Genomic DNA, 20,618 nt, shown 5'->3' with positions numbered 1-20,618 from the left:
GAGCAATAGGGGAAAAACCATGATGGGAAACAAAACCAAATTTGGACTTACAAGCATCAACTACTCGAACCCAATTAGAATTTGTGAAACACACAAGCTCAGAACTATGAATAGTGTAATGAATGCCAAAACTGTAAGTCCTCTCAATATACCTCAAAGTATTCTTTTAGGCCTTCCAACGACTCCCATGAGTATCTTGAGAGAATTGAGAGACAATCCCTAACATAAGCAATGTTATCTTAGGTGTGAGTCAAACATAGTAGACTCCCAACCAATTGGCAATACAATGAAGCATTCACTCGTGGTGAGGTGAAATTAGTGGAAAGGGTAACACCTAAATCAAAAGAATTAGGTGCATGCTTATAACTATCCATGCCAAAGCATTGACGTAAATGAAGGGCATATTTTTGTTGAAATATGGTGATTCCTTCTTAAGATTGATGAACCTACAAACCAAGAAAACAATTCATAAGTCCAAGGTCATTTATATCACATTATCCCTTTAATGCTTCCTTAATACTCTGAATCATAGATGAATAACTCCCTGTGGGGTGTTGTAGTGGCTACAACCACCCTCCAAAATTTTGCCTTATCCTGTTTTGGAGCCTCCCTACCAACCTTTCATAGCAATTTGTCTTGCTTCGTCATGTACTCAAGCTTCAATGTTTTCCTTACACAAAGATAGCCTTTTGATCACAGTTGATCCATTCCACTCACAGGCTATTCACCCGGACTTGGTCCAGCTGCAGGTTGAGCAGCTTCCCCTTAAAAATTGTGCATTTCTGTATGGAAACCAACCTTCCCTCCAAAAATTGTGCAATACTCTCTGGTAGCCTGCTGGGCTACAGGATTGCGCAATCCTCCCAACCAACATTCCCAGCAGGATTTGCGCAAATTTCCCTAGCAGGGCTGCTCAGTTTAGGATTTGCGCAAATATAGGAAGAAATCAGTTGTTGTGCACAAAAATTGCACAATCCTTCTGGGTAGTCAGCCCAGCTGCTAGCCAGGAATGTGCATTGTTCCCAAGCAATTGAGCAACTGCATGCATGAACAGTCTGGTTGACCAGTTCCATCCGAGACCAAGGAGACTTGACTTGCATGCATGCATGACTTGCTCTTCCTGGAATAGCAAGAGACAACATGCAAAAGGCATCCCATGATTCAGGGAGCTATTTTTAGCAGTCGAGGGTTACATGCAAAGTTGTTTTAGAAGTTTCCCTCCAAGTGTCGTTTTTTCCTAGATTTGTGGCATGCACGTCATGAGACCAAACTTATTTATTCGACGCATTAGATCTCATTCATTCACATCGATCTTGGAGCTCTAACATCCCACAACACATCCAAGACTCTTCGACACATCCGGCTCATCTATTCACAAGTAAGTGGCCTCAACTTGTCTTTCTCAACATTTTTGTCGCTTTTTGTGTATTCGCTTGTGTGAGTGTTGTTTACTTGATTTCTTTGAACTATTGTTTTCATTTACATGTATAAAGCTTGTCCTAGCTTTGTTTCAATTTCCGTTGCTATCTCACTATCGTCGCATGCATGAAATTGTTTGGCATGGATGTTTACCGAACCTGAGAACTGCCTCACCCACATGCATGTTGATCTGTTTGTTGAATCTTTAATTCATGTTTTGCATGCACTGTCAATCACTTATGCTATCACTTAGTGTTGCCATGCATTCACTATCTTATTTGATTTTAGTTTCCCATCGGTGAGTTGGGCCAACCTTGGCCCGAGCTTTGCATTCACCAAGGCTGCATTGCACAATCTGGGGAAGGAAGGCTCACCTTCCTCTCTAGAAATGTGCATTCCTGCCCAACACTGGCCTCCAGGGCTGTTTTGCACATTTCTGGAGGACAATGGTTGCTTGGCCCAATAAATTACACAAATATTTCCTTGGGACAACAGTCCTTCCCAGCTGGAATTACTCATTGCGCAATCCGAACAACCAATTCCCTGACTGGATTGTGCATTTCACAGATCCAACAGCTAGTCCTACCTCCCAGACAGCCCAAACTGCATTTTGCGTAGTTATGGTAGCTAGTTACCCAACCTCCCAGTAAAATTTGTGCAATATTGCTCATCAGGTATGTGTTGTATCCTTCCCGGATTTACTTTGCTTTCATTGACACATCTCTTGCCATGCATGTTGCTTGTCTCCAGATGTTTCAGGTGTTCATCCGTCTCAAGGGCTTCCAAGAGAACAGGATCACAGGACATTGATGGAGTTGTAGTTGGAGCAACAATTGAGTAGGTGTCCTCTAGTCTGTCGATCTATGAAGATACGAAGTTGTATCTAGACAAGGACATCAAACTAAAGTGGCAAGAGGTTAATGAAACATTCATAGGCACTAGTTGGGAAGACCTCGAAAACCGACAGGTGTACGTGAACATTCACAAGTCGGCCTTGTATTGGATTGCATGAAGATACCCTACGTTCCCATGCGCGGACATGATTCACTCGATCGTCTCTCACACTGATCCCGAGACGATGACCTTGAGCAGTGTCAGTGGGACAGATCTTGCAACCTTTTGGGCACAAGATTATGATAAGATGTATCATATGTCTGAGCCCGTGACTGTCATGAGTCCTCCATTTAGCTTGCCCAACAGCAGAGCTAACTCCAGAGACATTCTAAAGGATTGGGTAAAGGAGCCAACTCGTTTCAGGATGACACCCAACTAGATCTACAAGACCAAGATATTGAGGAAGGCGTACCAATACTTGGTCATATTCGCATGTCAACTGAGTGGCCAAGCAAGCACTGAAACCTTTCCTCAAAGTTGGGTGATTTCATTGGACCAACTGGATAGAGAAGGAATACCATGCAACTAGTCCAACATACTGGATCATCAGTTGAAGGAACAAGTCACAAAGGCTGGATAGTCACCCGAGGGTATGCATGAGAGATTTACATGTTTGACTACATCCTAGATGTAGTCTGTGCTTGACATGATTTCCCGAGCTTGGAATGGGCATGGTCACTGGCAGAGACTGTTGTGAACACATATTTCAAGTTGTTGTCCGAATGCAGCTTTAGAGGAGTAATCACACAACTTTTTGACCATTTAGTCACTCTAGTATACAGGATGACATTCGAACAAGATCCACCAGCATGTCAAAGGAAGCAATGGAGGTGTTGTTAGGTATTGCAAATTGGTATGCCTCACCATCCCACACTTTCATCTGAATGTTCAGTCAAGAGAAGCTTCCGTGTGTTTTGCCAAAGTTTACCTTAGACGTACTAATCATGCAGGAAGTAGTGTATCACATCTCGGCAAGATTGATAGCTAGACTGCAGCGGCAGAAGGCACCTTGGCCCACTCTTCCATTTCGGATTGGGTAATATGAGATCCGGATTATCAAGCAAGCGGATGTCGAAGAAGAACAAATGAAGAAGTACTCGTTCGACGTCTGAAGCTTCAACCCGTATGACCCACATTGCATTGTGAAGGATCACTACACGAGAGTTTAGTTCAAATGGATCCATGGGGCATTTCATTGCACCGAAGAAGACTCATGGAGGTATTTCTACAATTCCTCCATACCCAATGAGTAGGTCGGCTTTGTCGTAGAGTGGTTAGAAAAGCAGCATGAAGCAGCATCACAGATAGCACCAGTAATAGCAGCAGCCGCAGAGGAAGCAGAGCCAAGCATACATGTGTGCGAAAAAGGGAAGAGGAATATTGTTGACTGCATGGAGGAGGAGCATTGCTGCAAGTTTCAAGCAGATCCACTTGTAGAACAAGAAGCTATGGCTATTCAGGCAAAACGGTAGTAGTGTGACAAGTGCATCATGTGAAGGCAGAGGGATAAGAAGAGAATGGAAGAACCAGAGAAGGAGTTGCAGTAGCTGAGGGAGCAACTCTGGAAAGAACAAGAGCTGCACCAATAGGAGAAGGAAGCACAACAACAACTGATACAACAGGGGGCACATCATGTACATGCAGATGAAGCAGCACTCGTACAAGTAGTTGATTAATCTGAACAACTCACATCAGGCGAATAGGGTGAACCATCACAGGGGCAAGACTTTGGTCATGAGATAGAACAAGTGCTTGAACAATTGGATGCAAACATGGAGCAACAGGAGTTGGAATAGGACAATGACCTCATGCCTCACCATAAAGAGGTCAACTCACCCGCTTCATTGCATCCGGATGATGAGCAAGTCTCAAATGACCAAGGAGGCATTGAGATCCTTGGTGGTCAGTTGGAAGCAGAGATGTACAACATATCATTTGATGAATCTCATCACAGAGTTGTGCAGTCTCATAGAATACCGACTCCGGAGGACCAAACATCTCCTGCACAAGTTGAAGAACAAGTGATCGTCACTGATGTGCATAAGCATCCAGCTACTTTGGCCGATGTAACTAGAGTTTATGCCAAAGCCACTAGCTCAAGTGTTCACTTCCTCATAGCTGAGAATGAGTGAATGGCGAAGGAACTACAGGTGGCCAAGCGAGGAGGAGACTTGGTGACAATGTCTGCCTGAGCTAAACTGAAGAAGGTAATATTAGATGAAGTATTGTCCCTTGACACAGTTATGCGAGCATTTTACTCCAAGTCTGGTACCGTGCACCAAGCAGTCAGCCATCTCCATGGATGGCAGTAGTGATGTATGAGAAGAGCACGCATCCTGAAGAACATACATGTTGTTGTTGATAACATGCAAGCATGGATGATGAAGTACAAGGGAGCCCCGCTTCACTACCAAATATGATGAGGGCCAATGCAATCAAGCTACAAGCACGTATCTAGAGTCAGATCCATAACTACGTGGACCTATCACAACTCATCACTAGCATACAGGCTTCCCATGCACGAGTATTCAAGAGCATGGGTGTTCTAGTGCACACACATGCGATCCCATCACTTGGGACTCTCACCTAGGCGAAGACAAAGAAGCATGTCCAACAGGAGCTTGACTCGTACTTGAACGAGTTGATGCACATCGCCACCATCCCAGACTTGCCTATCAATGCAGACATCATGCACAAGTATGTTGCTAGTCTGACCACATTGAAGGCAATGATGTGCATGCTTTCAAATGAGTTAGACAGAGGAGTCAGATCAGTGTACCCAGATGCTATGGAGGCAACGTTCAGGTTTCAGACAGATGTCATAGTGGAACACATGGACACTATCAAGGACTACCAATCTTGGCATTGACATGTTACTATTGATCAGCATGAGGATGTCGAGCAGTTGGACTTCTATAGTTGTCTAAGTCAAAATGATTTCTAGTTTGTCTTGTTCAAGCCATTGTTCACATGGGTACATGTGCATTGTAATGTTGAGTCAAGTCAAGTGTAATTCAAGTCTCAATAGTGAACGTAACAGTCATAAAGTAGGTGAAGAGTCATGAGGGTAGTTGAATGGTCACAAAGGGGAATGTTAAGGGTCACCCCACCCTTTGCTATAAATAGTCCCGCATAACTCATTGTATAGGCTTTTGGTCAGCCAAGCTTCTATTAAGACTATCTTTAAGAAAGCTTGGACAATATTGTAATGCACCTTGGCTTCTCCACTACATGAAGCTAGTTCATATCTTTGGAAGAGCAGGCGGATGTGGCTGTAACGTTCCATTGATGGGGCTAACAGGTTTACATGGATGTATTGTACGATTGGAAATTAGACTTCTTTATATAATAAGAGCCAACATATTTTCATGCATACGTTGTTATTGTAGTTTGATTGTTCTGGTTTCCTTAATGATATATGTTGTTTAACTTACGTATTTGTGTATGAACTGATTCATATGCAATTATAAGAATCTTTTTGCAAATGTGTTGTTGGTTTAACCATCACTTTGGATTGTCGCCTGATCTACTTTCCACTTTATGATGCATCCTTGCTCATGTTTTCCCTTCCAAGCTGAGTATTGATAAAGGTTGTCAAGGGGCACACTCATCCCACCCCCTTTGTGTTAGAACCTCTCATGCACCTTCCTTGACTCACTGCAGTGGTCACACCCTTGCTACTGATAGAGTTATCTTACTTGCCTCTGTGTGACATCACGATCAAGGCATTACCTTATGACCCACTGCTAGAACTCCTACACCAAACAGTATGAGGTATAATTGGGACTTATTACCAAGGAGATCCCCTTGACATGTTAGCGAGTCCAGCACCGTCAAAATTTCTGGCACTAGATGGAGGGCCTGATGACAAGCTGTTTCCTCTCATCTAGTTTTGAACCTTTGCACATCTTTCATGGAGTCTTGCACTCTTCTTTCCCCATGGTGTTTTTCGAATCGTGAAGATTTCTCCATCACGGGAAGATTTTCAATCTCTTGTCCACTCACACAGATAATGGTGAAGGCAAAGTGGCCTGGCCTGAGCACTTACATAACTTTTTTTCCATGCTTCATGAGGAAGATGAGTTTTCTGATGAACATGCTAGTTTTCTGCTTGCATACACACTTCGCAAATCTCCATTTCATTGGGTGCTTAGCCTACTAGCTGACACCATGCACTCATTTGAGCACTTATGTGATCTTATTGAAGACACGTTTTATCATTTTGATCCAGACCATCCTGGCCAGAAACTATTACAACAACGAAGGGCTCTGCATGAATTGGTTATTGATTTTTGCCATCACTTCTGTGACTTGTAGTTTCAAGCTCCGAGGTGCCAGATGAAGTTTGCTTCTATTTGGGACCATGTCGAGTATTGCCTTAAGAAATTTTCCTGTCCCAAGAGAAACTTTGAAATCAAGCCTCGCTCAACATTCTTCATTGATGGAGCTGTGCAATCTCATGTGGATGCGGGCACTACCTCTGCTGACCATCTGCCTCCCTCTCATTCAATAGCTCCACCATTGCCCAGTGATGTCGAGGATCATGCCCACATGCCTGTCCATCTTTCACACTTTCCCAACATCACTTCACTCAATTTTCGCGAAGATTTGGTTGTGAGTCCTTTGAGTTCTCATATGCATTCTTGTCTACGACCTTTTTCTTCGCACTCGAGTGTTTCTCTGAATGATGATGTCTTGTGTTCATCCATTTCTGACTCTTCACTTGTTGTGGACAAGGAACAACCCTTTAATGGAGTTGGTGTTGCACAACCAACATGTGTTGTCATTCATGAAGAGTATGAGTGGGAGCTTGAGCATCAACACTCGACAAAGGATGACTCCCTTCTGTCTAACCCCCCTTTATTCTTTCCTAACCTCTTTGGTGAACCTGCCATCCATGATTTTGCATGTGTATCTTCATCCACGAATGTGCCCATTGTTGATCACTCGTGGGACTCATCGGATGTTGGTCCATAATTCAATAACGGAGAGGATAAGTAACTCTTTGAAAATCCACTTGATCCTCCATCTGTCTTTTCCGTTGATACAGAGGATGATTTGTTCACTTTTCATCTACCCCTCTGTTTGATTCATCTGATCATGAGGATGCTGAAGAATTCATTGATTTTTTTTATCATGGCGGTTGTGATCCATTTACTTCCATTTTTTATCACGATCATAACTCTATCACAGTTGATCTTTCGAAGCCACCAGTTTATGATGATCTACCTGATGATGAAGTTGAGACACCCAAGACTATCGAGAAACTTCAGCTAGAGCTGATGGTTATGTCAAGTCCTCGCTCTCTTCGGGTTAGTCTCACTTGCAATCATGAAATTGTTAAATCACCCAAGGCTCCTCATCACTCATTTGTATGCATTGAAGATCCATCTCACTCATAGATCACGCTCCCTCTACTCAAACTGCACAATCCCATCGCTCATGCATTGGAGGAATATTACATTGCAAGCACTCATGTGCGACACAAGTTATCTTTATTTCTTTCATTTGCTTTCATGTCACAGTTAAAAGTGTGCTTGTGCTTCAAAGTTGCACGAATTGCCATGTAGCACCATGATAAGTCCACAAATTGCCCATCATGCACTTTCACTCACTTATGGCCCGTGGGAACTTTGAAACACGAAGTGTGGTTGTCTTCATTGTTATAAATTTCTTGTTTGCTGGTTCGCACAACTAGCTTGCTCACGGACCAAGCCTTCACCAACATGGGTCTACCAATGTGCCAATGGCTGCATTGGAAGTATCACTTCACGTGATCAGGCCAATACATAGTTACTGTAGGAGTAGGAGTAGTGTTTTCTTTCAGTTGTTTACTTGCATGCTTGTTTGCTTACATGCTTTATTTGCTGGTTTGTTTTCTTGCTTGTTTGCTTATTTGCTTTGCTTTCACTTTCACCTCTACTTTCACTTTTCTTTGTTGTTTTTCAATCACTTGTTTCGTTCTTGGGTTAGTTTTGCATGGAACCATGTATGACTCTTGTAGCAAGCTAGGTGAAGTACAAGAGGACTTGTATAGCTATCACTACTTGGTTATCTGTCACCTTGCCTCTGTATGATGAGATTGTTACTCTTAGTCCATGATATGTCGAAGGAAAATATGTATTGTTAGAAGTGAACCTTGGAGATAACACAACACTTGTGCACTAACTAGTGTCACCTTCTCTAGTCAGTTGTTTTTGGGTTAACCCTTGTCAGCTCAGTCAAGTAGAGTAACGTAAGGGGGAAAACCTTAACAGGCACATCAGAGATAAAATAAACCCCTTCTCTACTGGAACAACCTCTTTTGCTCTCAATAAGTTGGGATCCCTCTTCCTCCTCTGAAATGAATAAGTGCCATGCATAGTGAAAAATGAAAAATGAAAAGTAAAAAAATTCAAAATGAAAAATGAATAAGGCGAAAGAAGAGAAAGGCTTCCTACGTAGAGAGGTGATGCAAGTAACTCCACCAGGGTACTGACCAAGCTCACTGGCAGCGGAGCCATGCTTGTGTTCCTATGTGACTCCACTAGGGTACTGTCTAGGCCTACTGGCAGTAGAGCAACACCAGAGATGAATCTAAGACTCTGATGACTACATTGCTTGTGCACTTATATACCCCTCAACCCCAATCGAAACAACTATGTTTCCTTGGCTTGGAATGTGTGTCAATTGAGCAAAGGTTTGGCAGATGATACATCTTACAATCAAGTTAGTGTGAAGACAGGATGAGTTGAGAGCTGAGTAATACTTCTGGAGGTGTTAGACTTGCTTTTCACAAACAAGGTCCATTCAGAGAGCTGGAGTTCTACTAACGTGTCGCCAAGTGTTGTAGCGGCTACAACCACCCTCCAAAATTTTTCCTTAGCCTGTTTTGGAGCCTCCCTACCAACCTTTCACAACACGTTGTCTTGCTTCGTCAAGTACTCAAGCTTCAATGCTTTCCTCGCACAAAGACAACCTGTCAATCACAGTTGATCCATTCCCCTCACAAGTTGTTCACCCAGACTTGGTCCAGCTACAGGCTGAGCAGCTTCCCCTTGAAAATTACGCATTTTTGGAGGGTAGCAAACCTTCCCTCTAGAAATTGCACAATCCTCTAGGAGCCTTATGGGCTCCAGGATTGCACAATCCCGCAAGCCAACACTCCCAACAAGATTTGCAAAAATTTCCATAGCAGGGTTGCTCAACCCACGATTTGCACAAACCTGGGCAGTAGTTAGTTGCTCTACCCAGAAATTGTGCAATCCTCCTGGGTAGTCAGCCCAGCTCCCAGCCACAAATTTGCGCTATTCCCAAGTAGTTGAGAAACTGCATGCATGAATAGTCTGATTGACCAGTTCTATCTAGGACTAAGGAGACTTGACTTGCATGCATGCATGACTTGCACTTCCCAGAATAGCAAGAGACAACATAAAAAAAGCATCCCATGATTTAGGGAGCTATTTTTAGCAGTCGGGGGGTTACACACAAAGTTGTTTTAGAAGTTTCCCTCCAAGTGTCGCTTTTTCCTAGATTTATGGGATGTGCATCATGAGACCAAAATTATTTATTTGACACATTAGAGCTCATTCATTCACATTGATCTTGGATCTTTGACATCCCACAGCACATCCAGGACTCTTTGACACATCCGACTCAGCGATTCATGGGTAAGTGCCCTCAACTTGTCTTTTGAAACATTTCTGTCACTTTTTGTGTATTCGCTTGTGTGAGTGTTGTTTGCTTGATTTCTTTGAACGCTTGTTGTCATTTACATGTATAATAGCTTTTCCTAGCTCTGTTTCAGTTTTCGTTGCTATCTCACTGTTGTCGCATGCATGAAACTGTTTTGCATGGACGTTTGCCGAACCGATGAACTGCCTCACCCACATGCATGTTGATCTGTTTGTTGAATCTTTCATTCATGTTTTGCATGCATTTTCAATCACTTCTGCTATCACTTAGTGTCACCATGCATTCACTGTCTTATTTTCTTTCAGTTGCCCATCAGCGAGTTGAGCCAACCTTGGCCTGGGCTCTTCCTTCACCAAGGCTGCATTGCGCAATCTGGGGAAGGAAGGCTCACCTTCCTCTCCAGAAATGCGCATTACTACCCAGCATTGGCCTCCAAGACTGTTTTGTGCATTTCTGGAGGATAGTGGCTGCATGGCCCAAGAAATTGTGCAAATTTGTCTCGGGCCAGCAATCCTTCCCAGCTAGAATTGTGCATTGCGTAATCCCAGTAGCCAGCTGCCCGAATGGATTGCGCATTTCATAGATCCAGTAGCCATTCCTTCCTCCCAGATAGCCCAAACTACATTTTGCGCAATTCTGGTAGCCAGTCACCTAGCCTCCCAGTAAAATTTGCACAATCTTTCTCATCAGTTTCCTAGGTATGTGTTGTATCCTTCCCGTATTTACTTTGTTTTTACTGACACATATCTTACCATGCATGTTGCTTGTCTCCAGATCTTTCAGGTGTTCATCTGTCTCAATGGTTTCCAAGAGAACAAGATCACATGAAACTGATGGAGTTGCAGTTGGAGCAACAATTGAGAAGGTGTCCTCTAGTTTGCCGATCTATGAAGATACGAATTTGCATCTAGACAAGGACATCAAACTGAAGTGGCAAGAGGTCAATGAAACATTTGTAGGAACTTTTGGGGAAGACCTCGAAGACCATCAGGTGTACCTAAACATTCACAAGTCTGTCTTGTACCGGATTTCATGCAGATACCCCACATTCCCATGCAATGATATGATTCACTGGATCATCTCTCACACTGATCCCAAGACGATGACCTTAAGCAGTGTCAGTGGGACAAATCTTGCAACCTTTTGGGCACAAGATTATGATGATATGTATCAGATGTTAGAGCCCATGACTATCATGAGTCCTCCATTCATCTTGCCCAACAACAAAGCTAACTCCAGAGACATTCTAAAGGATTGGGTAAAGGAGCTAGCTCGTTTTAGGATGACACCCAACCAGCTCTACAAGACCAAGATATTGAGGAAGGCGTACCAATACTTGGTCATTTTTGCATGTCGACTGACTGGCCAAGAAAGCACTGAAACCTTTCCTCAGAGTTCTATGATCGCATTGGACCAATTGGCTAGAGAAGGAAGACAATGCAATTGGTCTGACATACTGGCTCATCAGCAGAAGGAACAAGTCATGAAGGCCGGACAATCACCCGAGGGTACGCATGTAGAGATTTACATGTCTGCCTACATCCTATATGCAGTCTGTGCCTGACATTAGTTCTCAGGCTTGGTATGGACATGGTCACTAATGGAGACTGTTGTGAACACATATTTCAAGTTGTTGTCCGAATGCAGCTTCAGACAAGTAATCATACGGTTGTCTGACCATTTTGTCACCCCAATATACAGGATGATATTCGAACAGGATCCACCCTGCATGTGAAAGGAAGTAGTGGAAGCATTGTTAGGCATTGCAGATTGGTATGCCTCATCGTCTGATCCAAAAATGGATCTTGGATAAACCTCTAAGTCTAAAAGACTTCATATAAGAGGTAAAAGGGCCAAATGGCACAAATCCTTTGTAAATCAGAGGAAAATGAAAGTCACAGACTGCTCTTGGAAATAGTCTCATTGTAGATATCTCTTCATTCTGAATCCAATGCAACTTGAATGGGCGAAAACAGACTTTAGATGAAGAAGTTATCACAAAAAGAGTTCCCCTTTGTTCTTTGGGAAAAGAGGCAAAAACCCATAAAAAAGGCCTAAAAGGCCTTATAAGGGAAAATTGCATCGCATGAAGCAAAGAGGAGGACTTAAGGTCGGGCGGAAGGCACCCCTGATCAGTGACCTCCGATGATTGGATCGGAGACAGGCGGTGTATACCCAAGGCAAAGGTCTCAGGCGATGTGATATTGCAATATGCAATATCGCCGATCGCCGATATCGGCAGATTGGCATCGACGATCCCAAAAGGGAAGGACCCCCGGGCCATATGACTTGCGACTGCAATCGTCGATATCAGCGAATCGGCATTGGTGATTGCAAAGGCGAAGGACCCCTGGCCATGTGATTTGCGATTTGTGATTATGATCGGCTGATCAGCGGATCAACGATTGGCACACCCAAAGGGGAAGCCCCGGGCCATTGCGACTTGCGATAGCGATAAAAGCGTGGACCTGATAGGATTATAGGGTGGAATTGATAATATTTGAAGTCCGCCATAAAGCCATTTGTCTGGATTTTCAGTGTTAATGTATTTTTTCAATACAAAGGAAACCACGGCACAAGGACACTTGCGACTTGCGATGGCGATTTAAAGCTAGACCCGATGGATTATAGGGCAGATTCAATGTGATTTCAAGTTCGATATGAAGCGTTTTACAACTTTTTCTATGTAATTCTCTGTGCCACCGGAGAACAACTGTTTTGGAGGATTAGAAGCATCGATGGTCCATTCCGTTACAGAACAGGAGGCCACCATCCCCGAAAGTGTTTAGCAATGATTGCTTAATGCTTAGAGGGGGATTTGAGTGGAAAGAGGTCGAGAGCCAGAGAGCTGAAAGGGAAAAACAAACAGAAAACATCGATTGGCTTTAAAAAGCCATGAATGATAGACACAGGGAGTGGCTGAGACAGAGAGGGGATCAAAGCCAAACAGAGAGCTCAATTGCTGAGAGAGCGAGCAACTGAAGAGCGCAAAGAGCCCCATTGACAATAGCAAGTTGTTAAGGAAGAATCGCTTGGAGGTTCGAGTTCCAGAGGCACGCAGAAGCAAGAGAGCTGAGAGAGTGAAATGCTAATGCACATAGCAACTAAGGGAGTCTTTGGAGTCACTTGGAGGTCAGGTGAAAAGCCAGAGAGCTGAAAGTTGGAGAGAGCCAAAGCCAGAGATAGAAAGCTAAGAACTTCAGAGCCAAGGGATAAGATGGTGTTCTGAACCCATTGTGTTCTTTGTAAAACAGTGGAGTTGAGCCACAGAGCTTGTAAAATGACTTTTCCATAATCACAAAGAGCCTATTTGAGTTGACTAGAGCTCACGGAGACGTAGCCCAAGAGTTTTGGGTGAACTCCTAATTAAATTATGGTCTTATGTGTTTGTTTTACTACTGCATTATCTACTGTATATGTATTTATATATCAACTTAAGCACATTAACTTACAGCACATAAACAGTTTTAAAATAAACACCATCATACACTTAATTTCAAGCACATATGTAATTCTGCATTGGTTAATCATTTGAGTCTTGGGAATAAATAAGCTTTGGAAGTGGTAGAGGTTCTTGTAAGTTTGAAAAGAAGCCTTCAAAGCCCCATTTTCAGATTAGGTGGTATCAGAGCTTTAGTTTGTTTAAACTCACCTTCAAAGAAGGTTATATCTGAATGCTTGATTGACAAAGCAAGGATTGCTTGTCTAGAAGGTGTTTGGGCAGTCAAGGATTGATTATATGATTCATTGTATGCTTGTTGCAAACTGACTATTGTTTGAGTTTGCAGAGGTGAAGGGAAAGCTATTGATAGCTCAGTCTAGGAAGAACAAGAAGGAAAGAGAGCTGTAGGCACTCTTCTTATCCCAAAGGACCTCAAGGCAATCCTTGGAGCACAAGAGGTTTGTTGCAAAAGGTTGCTGAATAAGCTCTTCATTTATCTTGTTGAATTTTTTTTGTTCATTGGCATAATGACAACTTCTACAAGTGGGTCCTCAAATTCTGCTTTCTTCACAAGAATATTTGATGAAGACATGAAGCAAGAATTGTCCACCATGATGGATATGGTGAGAGAAATGTATGAGGATGGGAGGAAGAGCATCATACTTAGAGAGCAGTTGAATTCCATGAAGGAAGAGAAGCAGTTGCTTTTTGATAGACTGCAGGAAATGGAGAGGTAACTTCATATTGCAAATATGAACCTGAAAAGGATGCATGAGTTGGAGTCATATCTCTTTGTTTCCAAAGAAGCCTTGGTCAAGTATCAACTTGAAGAAGAGGTAAATAGTTCATGTTTGTCTTCAAATTCCTCTAAGAATGCTTATATTGGTTCTTTTGAAAAATATACCAGAGGCATAGGTTCCAAGCTAATGTCCAAGATGGGCTATGAAGGAAAAGGCTTGGGTAAGAATGCAAAAGGTATTGTTGAGCCAATAATGATTGAGGAAAGGCCTAAGTATTTGGGTCTTGGCTATGGACAGTCTTATGGAGAAAGTTCTAAAGCTGCCATGAAGGCCATTGAAACAGCTCCAAGAGGGAGTTGCATTGCAGGTGTGCAGAAGCACACACTTGAACTAGGGAGTTGTGGAAACTCTAACAGCCTTGAAGAGATTGATGGTGTTCCAAAGGGAGCCACTTCTTCATTTGCTTCACCTCCTCATGAAGGCCATAAAGGTGAAAGAGAAAGGTATAAATCTGGTTCTAAACATATTCCTTTTGATTTTGCAAAGCATGGTAAATTTCCACATAAGCATGGGAAAAGAATTGCATATTCCTTTTGCGGTTTGGATAACCATCATGTTTCTAGATGTTGGAAGAGAATGGCCACATATAGGAAACTTTTGAAGGAAAAGAAGCAAGAAGCCAAAGGTCCATTGGACAAGGCAAATCATGCTGTCAAGAGGATTACTGCCATAAGCAAGGGAATCTTGCTGAAAAGTGTTGGACACTGAATCCAACAATGCTTCCACTAAAGCTGAAGAAGAAAGTGGAAAGAGAGGGTGGCAGGAATGGAAATGAAGTTTCCATGGATGATGTGCTTTAAAATGATTCACATGTTGATACTGAGATGTAGACAAAGGAAAGACCTTTGAACTGGATTGGTAATAAATGGTTAGTGTTCTTTTCCAATTAAGGATTGCATGTCTATTGATGCATCTATTGGCATCCCTTTATTGATGAGATGCAAGTTGCAGGTTTCTACCAAGATGGTGGATGGAAAAGATTGAGTGGGCGACTCACTTTGTTGTTGCAACTCAGCTTCAAAAGCACAGTGTGCTTAAGTGAAAGTTGAGGGATGAAATGCATGCATGAGCATGAGATGCATGAACATAGGGATGTTGATGATTTCCTTGTTTTTGACCATGTATGTGTAATTAGCTTGTAGGGTTGATTTCTTTGACATGCATGTGATTCCATGTTGACTTGGGAGAAGTTAACTTGGTCTCCAAATGGAGATAATGATGAAGTGCTTCATCTTTTGAAAAGAGTCCTAGTGGTCATTTTCTACATGCTTGACTTGAAGGGTCATTTGTTTTAAAGGCATGTTTTGGGGGCTTGTTGTCTAGTCCATCATTTGTATGAAGATGTAAGACATGGAGGTGTTCAAAAGATGTGAAATCTGTTTCTTTTGTTGAATCGGGAGTTTAGTCCATCCAGTTGTTGTCTGCATTCGTGTTGTTGTTAACAGTTGTTGCTAACACCGTGTCAAACAGGTACAAATGAAAGTTTTGTGGAGCAGGCGTACTTCACATTTTTTTGAGCCACCTTGGATCAATGATCAAGGCAAAGAAGTTAAAACTACTTTCTATGGCCATTTCAGCAGGAGTTCTGCAGGAAGGCAAGGAGGAAGACAGTTCATCCCAAGAATGACTGGCACATCTAGAAGGGAAAGTGGTCAAAGGCTTTGGTTCAGAGGCACTATGCAAAGGCAAGAGTGTGGAGGCTAAAAGAAGAGGGTGTTGTTACTCTCATTTACTATTCAGATCAGTATATCAATATTTTGGAGACCAAAAGTTCCTTAGTGGGAAGGCGTGATCCAAAAATGGATCTTGGATAAACCTCTAAGTCTAAAAGACTTCATATAAGGGGTAAAAGGTGCCAAATGGCACAAATCCTTTGTAAATCAGAGGAAAATGAAAGTGGCAGACTACTCTCAGAAATAGTCTCATTGCAGAGATCTCTTCGTTCTGAATCCAACACAACTTGAATGGGCAAAAACGGACTTCAGATGAAGAAGTTATCACAAAACGAAGTTCCCCTTTGTTCTTTGGGAAAAGAGGAAAAATCCCCTAAAAAAGGCCTAAAATGCCTTATAAGGGAAAATCGCATCGCATGAAGCAAAGAGGAGGAATTAAGGTCGGGTGGCAGGCACCCTCGATCAGCGACCTCTGATGATTGGATCAGAGGCAGGCGGTGTATACCCAAGGCAAAGGTCCCCGGGCAATGCAATATTGCGATATACGATATCGTTGATCGCTGATATCGGTGGATCGGCGTCAGTGATCCTAAAAGGGAAGGACCCCCGGGCCATGCGACTTGTGACTGCGATCACCGATATCGGTAGATCGACGTCAGCAATCCCAAAGGGGAAGTACCCCTGGGCCATGCTACTTGCGATTTGCGATTGCGATCGGCGGATCGGCGATCAGCACACCCAAAGGGGAAGTCCTAGGCTTTTGCGACTTGCGATAGCGATAAAAGCGCAAACCTGATAGGATTATAGGGGGGAATTGATAATATTTGAAATCCACCATAAAGCCATTTGTCGGGATTTTTAGTGTTGATGTATTTTTTCAATACAAAGGAAACAACGGCACAAGGACACTTGCAACTTTCGATGGCGATTTAAAGCTGGACCCAATCGATTATAGGGTGGATTCAATGTGATTTCAAGTCCGATAGGAATCATTTTACAGCATTTTCTATGTAATTCTCTGTGCCACCGGAGAACGACTGTTTTGGAGGTTTCGAAGCGTCGATGGTCCATTCTATTACAGAACAGGTAGCCACCATCCCCGAAAGCATTTAGCAATGATTGCTTAATGCTCAGAGGGGGTTTGAGCAGACAGAGGTCGAGAGCCAGAGAGCCAAAAGGAAAAAATGAACAGATAGCACCGATTGGCTTTAAAAATCCATGAATGATAAACACAGGGAGTGGCTGAGACAGAGAGGGGATCAGAGCCAAACAAAGAGCTCAATTGCTGAGAGAGCGAGCAATTGAAGAGCATAGAGAGCCCCATTGACAACAACAAGTTGTTGAGGAAGAATCGCTTGGAGGTCAAGCGAGTTCTAGAGGCACGTAGAAGCAAGAGAGCTGAGAGAGTGAAAGGCTAATGCGCATAGCAGCTGAGGGAGTATTTGGAGTCACTTGGAGGTCAGGTGAAAAGCCAGAGAGCTGAAAGTTGCAGAGAGCCAAATCCAGAGCCAGAAAGTCGAGAGCTTCAAAGCTAGGGGATAAGATGGTGTTTTGAACCCATTGTGTTCTGTTTAAACCAGTGGATTTGAGCCACAGAGATTGTAAAAGGACTTTGCCATAATCCCAGAGAGCCTAGTTGAGTTGACTAGAGCTCATGGAGATGTAGCCCAAGAGTTTTGGGTGAACTCCTAATTAAATTGTTGCCTTATGTGTTTGTTTTACTGCTGCATTATATTGTTATATGTATTTATATATCAGCTTAAGCAAATTAATTTACAACACATAAACAGTTTTAAAATAAACACCAACATACACTTAATTTCAAGCACATATGTAATTCTACATTGGTTAATCATTTGAGTCTTGGGAATAAATAAGCTTTGGAAGTGGGAGAGGTTCTTGTAATTTTGACAAGAATCCTTCAAAGCCCCATTTTCAGATCATCGTCTGACACTTTCATCCAAATGTTCAGTGCGGAGAAGCCTCTGCATGTTTTGCCAAAGTTTGCTTTGGCGTACTTGTCATGCAGGAAGTAGCGTATTACATCTCGGCAGGATTGACAGCTAGACTGCAGTGGAAGAAGAAGGCACCTTGGCCCGCTCTTCCATTGTGGATTGGGTTATATAAGATCCAAAGTATTAAGAAAGTGGATGTCGAAGCAGAACAGATGAAGAAGTACCCATTCGACCTCTGAATCTTCAACCCGTATGACCCAGATTGCATTGTGAAGGATCACTACACGAGAGTTCAGTTCATTTGGATCCATGGGGCATTTCATTGGGTTGAAGAAGACTCATGGAGGTATTGCTACAATTCCTCCAGAACCAATGAATAGGTCATCTTCACCGTAGAGTGGTTAGCAAAGAAGCATGAAGTAGCATCATGGAGAGCACTAGCAGTAGCAACAGTAGCAGCAGCAGCAGAGGCAACAAAGGGAAGAGGAAGATTTTCGACCGCATGGAGGAGGAGCAAAGTTGCATGTTTTGAGCAAATCCACTTGTAAAACAAGTAGTTATGGCTATTTAGGCAAAGAGGCAGCAGTGCGACAAGCACATCGTGCGAAGGCAGAGGGATAAGAAGATAATGGAAGAAGTAGAGAAGTAGTTGCATAAGATGAGGGAGCAACTCCGAAAATAACAAGAGTTGTGCCAACAGGAGAAGGAAGCGCAGCAACAGCAGATATAGTAGGGGGCGCATCATGTATAGACAAATCAAGCAACACCCGTACAAGTAGTTGATTCATCTGAACAGCTCACATCAGGCAAACAAGGTGAACCATCATAGGAGAAAGACTTTGCTCATGAGATATAACAAGCGCTTGAACAGTTGGATGCAGACATGGAGTAGCAGGAGTTCGAACAGGACACCGACCTCATGCCTCACCACAAAGAGATCTACTCACCTGCTTCATTGCATCTAGAAGATGAGTGTAGGTTTTAACCCCGTACATAAATTACCTGCATACGAATTCTAAAACACAGAAAATAAATAATGCGAGAGCATAACACATATACACAAAAATTTCCCCTGGATCCCAAAAACAGGACTACCAGATTGATTTTTCATTATGTTCCTTTCAATGTTACAATACATATTTATACATGCCGAAGCATCCAATACCATGGATCGAAAACCATCGCATCCAAAACCATGTGTGAAAACCATAGGTAGGTCCACCAAACCTAGTATAGGGTCCAAAAAAAAAAATTCTCGGGGCACTACCCCAGACCCCGAAGAGGGGGGCTACCCGCCCCCCCTTAAACCACCTATGACCCCCCCCCCCCCCACTACGCAATCGACGCAATGAAGTTTGGGCTCCGCCCCCCTCTAACCCCTTGGTTAACTAGGGGAGCTAGTCATGGAAAGAATAGAACACAACCCAACAATGAGCAAGTCTTAAATGACCAAGGAGGAACTGAGATCCTTGGTGGTCAGCTGGAAGCAGAGATGCACAACATCTCCTTTAACGAATCTCATCACAGAGTTGTGTAGTCTCATAAAGTACTGACTCCGAAGGACCAAACATCTCCTACGCAAGTTGAAGAACAAGTGATCGTGACTGATGTGCACAAGCATCCAACTACTTTGGCCGATGTAACTAGAGTGTATGCCAAAGCCACTAGATCAAGTGTTTGCTTCCTCATAGCTGAGAATGAGTGAATGGCGAAGGAACTACAGGTGGCCAAGCAAGGAGGAGACTTGGTGACAATGTCTACCTTTGCTAAACTAAAGAACATAATATTAGATGAAGTATTGTACCTTAACACAGATATGCAAGCATTGTACTCAAAGTTTGGTACCATGCACCAACCAGTCGTCCATCTCCACGGATGGCAGTAGCAATGTACGAGAAGAGCACGCATCTTGAAGAACATACATGTTGTTTTTTATAACATGTAAGCATGGACGATGAAGTACAAGGGAGCCCCGCTTCACTTGCCAAAGATGATGAGGGCCAATGCGCTCGAGTTGCAAGCAAGTATCCAGAGTCAGATCCGGAACTACGAGGACCTACTGCAACTCATCACTAGCATACAGGCTTCCCATGCATGAGTATTCAATAGCATGGATGTTGTGGTGCACACACATGTGATCCCATCACTTGAGACTCTCACCCAGGCGAAGACAAAGAAGTAGGTCCAACAGGAGCTTGTCTCATACTTCGACAAGTTGATGTGCACTGCCACCATCCCAGACTTGCCTATCAGTGTAGACGTCAAGCACAAGTATGTTGTTGGTCCGACCACATTAAAGACAATGATGCACATGCTTTTAGACGAGTCAAAGAGAGAAGCCTGAGCAGTGTACTCGAATGTTATGGACACAAGGTTCAGGTTTTAGACAGATGTCATAGCAGAACACATGGACACTATCAAGGACTACCAATCTTGGCATCAATATGTTACTGTTGATCAGCATGAGGATGTCGAGCAATTGGACTTCTATAGTTGTCTAAGTCAGAATGATGTCTAGTTTCGCTTGTTCAAGCCATTGTTCACATGGGTACATGTGCATTGTAATTTTGAGTTATGTAAAGTGTAAGTCAAGTCTCAATAGTGGATATAACAGTCATAAAGTAGGTGAAGAGTCATGAGGGTAGTTGAATGGTCACAAAGGGGAATGTCAAGGGTCACCCCACCCTTTGCTATAAATAGTCCCTCATAACTCATTATATAGGCTTTTGGTCAGCCAAGCTTCTATTAAGACTATCTTGAA

Source organism: Pinus tabuliformis, chromosome 4_1 (assembly GCF_031772625.1).
Source record: "Pinus tabuliformis cultivar Carrire ecotype Pingquan chromosome 4_1, CPIR1, whole genome shotgun sequence".
Lineage (NCBI taxonomy): Eukaryota > Viridiplantae > Streptophyta > Pinopsida > Pinales > Pinaceae > Pinus > Pinus tabuliformis.
The sequence above is the reverse complement of the archived record's forward strand: the minus strand, read 5'-3'. Positions refer to the sequence as shown.